This window comes from Palaemon carinicauda, chromosome 24, assembly GCF_036898095.1.
Source record: "Palaemon carinicauda isolate YSFRI2023 chromosome 24, ASM3689809v2, whole genome shotgun sequence".
Lineage (NCBI taxonomy): Eukaryota > Metazoa > Arthropoda > Malacostraca > Decapoda > Palaemonidae > Palaemon > Palaemon carinicauda.
In genome coordinates, this window is record NC_090748.1 from 46,778,606 (window position 1) to 46,783,548 (window position 4,943).

Here is a 4,943-nt window from a genome sequence, read left to right on the forward strand (position 1 = left end):
GTAAATAAACGCCCTCTATAACATTTAATAAAAGTGTAAGGTACATTGTTTTAAAACTTAACAGCTGTGGACTTTTTTTTCTTATTTTTTTCTTTTCGTAGTTTTCTTTTTTTAGCACATAAAATAGTGGTAAGCCTTTTTTGGAAATAGTAGGCTTTGGAAGAATTGGATTTCTCTTCCTTGAAACTATATTTATTTCCCCCTTTACGTCTTGTAAGCGAGGCTGAACTCTTTAGACCTTGGCCCGTGCCACCTTTTCTCTTTCAACCTGACATTCCTTCTTTCCGGGGACCCCCAGCTTACAATGTACATAGTGAAAGATCATTTTTTTTCTATTGTTCAATACACAAATGCTAATTTTGCAATTGAATTAACACAATATTTGACGTTGTTTATATCCTGTTTCCTCTTAAGACTGTCCTATCATCATAATTTTACTATTATTACGTCCCGAAGAAGGTCTGTCGACGTCTACTAAAGTTTTCCATTCCATTCTGGTCATAATAATTTCACAATGACTAAGATTTTCTTCATGGTGGAAAAACGGATTTACGGAGAAACCCTTGAGGTATGACTTTCGTCTTTTCTTCAAGCGGTTATTTTCTGTACATATACATAAAGAGGTAAAAATACTCTTGACTGGATTTTTGTTTTATATCAATTATTTTGAATATAGATTTAATTATAGGAATTCAGTTAGTTGAGTCATTTTTATTCTTATTACCATATTTCTAAAGTTATGAAAGCTCAGAAAACAGTAAAACCTAAAATCATGATCAGATTTTTCCCAAGATTTTTCGAGGACTTTTCTTTGATCTTTGGCCTGGACTCATTTATCTTTGTCTTGTCCTAAGCTTTGAGTGTCCCGTCCTTTTCAAATTGTGTTTATATACATTGTAGGAAGTGATTGATATTAAATGAACAAATATCATTTGACAATGCTTAACTTATTCATTTTTAATACGGTCAATGCATACTGTTGAAATGGAAAATTTTTTTACAGTTTCCCTCCATTTCTTATGCCATACATATCAACTATTCTCTCAGTCCTTCGGTTAACAGAGTTTTATTTTTCTTGTCCGATTAGTGTTTAATTTATTTAGTTAAATGTATTAATTATGGCATTTCCTGAGCTCCAATTTTTATTTTTATCCAGTTTCTCTTAGCATTACTGGTCAGTTCATACCCAGTTGGTTCTTATGACTATTAATGACGGGAGCACCTTGATTACATTTAGTCTTCAATCTTTTGTCCCAGTTGCCCACATCAGCAGCATTAGTCCACTGGTCAAAGACCTTGTGTAACCAATAAAGTCCTTCCTCTAAAAAATAAGGACATCACTGTTGTTTTCTGTATTTTATGAAACATTTATTCTGTCACTAGTGTCACGACCAGTAAAAAGTGACGGCCAAATATTCAGATAGATGTGCACACACGCACGCGCATCTCCCTCTCACCAGTGTATGACTACTCCCTCTCCCTCATAACCAAGGGATGGGGAGAGCTGTGTGTAACTAAAAAGAAACATATACACACAAATACGCACAGGAAAATACAATTGTATCATATTTTCATGAGGTTTGGAATTCTATTCCTTAACCAAATTCATTTACAGCAAAAACGTCTCGGGCATATTGACACTCAATTATATTTGGGATTTCCTAGATTTTTATCAAAAGAGACCTTTGGTGAGGCAGAGGATAAAAGGTTTAAAGAAATGAATCGTAGGAAGAATGACGGTATAAATAACTCACATAGGGAAATGGTTTTAGACAAAATATCTCTCCTACATAACATAGAGCAAGGGGCTTTATATATACAGTATATATATATATATATATATATATATATATATATATATATATATATATATATATATATATATATATATACATATATATATATATATATATATATATATATATATATATATATATATATATATATATATATATAAATATATATATATATATATATATATATATATATATTTATATATATATATATACTGTATATATAAAGCCCCTTGCTCTATGTTATATAGGAGATATATATATATATATATATATATATATATATATATATAAATATATATATATATATATATATATATATATATATATATATAAATATATATATATATATATATATATATATATATATATATATATATATATATATATATATGTATATTTATATATATATATACTGTATATATAAAGCCCCTTGCTCTATGTTATATAGGAGAGATATTTTGTCTAAAACCATTTCCCTATGTGAGTTATTTATACCGTCATTCTTCCTACGATTCATTTCTTTAAACCTTTTATCCTCTGCCTCACCAAAGGTCTCTTTTGATAAAAATCTAGGAAATCCCAAATATAATTGAGTGTCAATATGCCCGAGACGTTTTTGTTGTAAATGAATTTGGTTTAGGAATAGAATTCCAAACCTCATGAAAATATGATACAATTGTATTTTCCTGCTGTACCCATGTTTCAAGTATAAATTTGTAATATAAAAATAGAGCAAAAGAAAAATTTTTAGAAATTAATCAAGTAAGATTATTTAAAAGGATAATCATGAAGTTAATATTATTATTATTAATAATAATTTTTCTTTTTGTAATGCGCTAGGTTAAGGCAGCCACATGCTAAATACCCTAGATTTATATAACACGCTGGTTTATCGTTGCCAAGATCCTTGGACACGATGAATCGTACAGTGCTAGTGGCATTTCTAAATTTATATCAGAAGCAGGTCTCCTTAATGCTATTTAACTTTCATAACATATTTGCTTTCATAGTTTTAATTGAATATTCTTTTCATCTTTTTTTATAATAAACGATTTCGTCGTCAATGCCCTTCGATGTCAGGAGGCCAAAAAACTTCAAATCATTCATTCATTCACTCCAAGGAATAGATATATGCTTTTGTTGTAAATGGATTTGGTGTAGGAATAGAATTTCAAATTTCATTAACATATAATACAACCTCTGTATTTTCCTGGTGTGCTCGTATCACCAGGTACAAATTTGCAATGTAATAATATAGCATAGAAAAAAAAGGATTAAGTAAATAATTGAAAAGGATTACTATAAAGTTAACATATTTTTCGTGATTCGTTAGGACATGGCAGCCATATTTTAAATAACCTGAACTTGAATAACAACAAGGAATAGATATATATATATTTTCCTAGACCTTTATTCTCAAGTCTGTATTAGTTAGGCTTTTTAAAATGAAACACATAAATAGAGAAAAAGAGTTGCTGAACCTAATAAGTACCCAACACGTTTAAAAAAAACAAAATTAGATGTATAAACAAAAATAATCGAATGAGAAAACTCTGCAATCGAGTGTAACTTATAGGCAGTTAAAACCTTAAGTGGAACGCTTAATGTATGGTATTTCTGTGATGAGCTTATAATGGGGTTTCGCTTTTAAGGAGAGCCCTTATTGCCTTCTTACAAAGGGCAACGCTTAGTTCTCTCTCTCTCTCTCTCTCTCTCTCTCTCTCTCTCTCTCTCTCTCTCTCTCTCTCTCTCTCTCTCTCTCTCTCTCTTTAAAAAAGGGGTATTTACAGTCCGGATGCTGGCAATGATTGCAGTTACCAGATATACAGAATACGAAAAATTTGTCTCTTTTGTTTTAATCTGATTCCAAATGGTCTTCTAAAAAGCCTTTGCCTTTAAGGAAAGTGTTTATGAATGATATAACAATAAAAACGCAGACTACGGCCACCTTTACCGTAATAATCACTACAGCTACTATCGTTATCACATGAATGGCAATTATGCAAAAAACTTATTCAACTGATTTTGCATTAATTTTGCAAGACGCCAACCCCCCCTCCCCCCTTAAGGAGGATCCGAAGTGTTTTTTGCTGCTTTCAAATTGTTATTATACGCGGGTGTGGCCAGTGATGCAGAGTAATTATTTCTTATGTTTTATGATTATTTTATCTGACTATAGAACATGTAACTGAGAAAAAAGATTTCCGAAATATTTTCATTTTTATTTTGCAATCGTGAATCTAGAATCAAGATTTAGATAGGAATATAACGGTTAACAGTGTTAATATTTAATGGTGTGACCTATCGAGACTATTTAAAAATCTCTCTCTCTCTCTCTCTCTCTCTCTCTCTCTCTCTCTCTCTCTCTCTCTCTCTCTCTCTCTCTCTCTCTCTCTCTCTCTCAAGTTGAAATTCCATCTCATTGTGCTATTTTTGGTAATCTTATAAATTGCTGCACAATAATAAATTTTATGCAGAAAACTATATCTCGATTGTTTCAGCGGAAGCTAAAAGGTCAATATTTGGATACAACTTCAAATAATAAGAACAAATAAATAGGTAGATTCTTAGGAAGAGTAATTAACTGATAGACATGCATACACACGCCATTAATGTATCGTTAGTTGACGGAATTACAATAGCAAATCTTGGAAGCCAAAGTGATAATGGGATTCAGCGACTGGCATTTAGTGAGGAAGGACTGAAGGAATTTATGAAATGTATACCAGGTGTTTTGTATTAATGTAAACATGATAAAGGCGACTGGAAGTATGAAAGGAGTATAGCGTCACTTAATTAAACAGGGTAATATTTATGGTAGACATTGACTAGAAAGTGAAGAAACTTAAGAGAACACTAATCAGTGAGAACCACGATGCTTAATGGACTAATTGTGTCTGAAAACGTCAATAAAAGGGGAAAGGCAATGAGTAGTAAATATGAACCAAGGAAAAGCTTGTGTTAGAATCAATAGTTAGATACTTAAGAGATTTTAGGTAGTTATGGTACAAATTAATAACAATGGGGAGTATTTCAACAACTTCAGGTTTGCAGAAGGAATAGTTCTGTTTTGTGCAACATGGGAGGAATTGGAAAAGAAGATGGACAAATAGAATAAAAAAAACCAGAAATGTAGGACTGTAAACG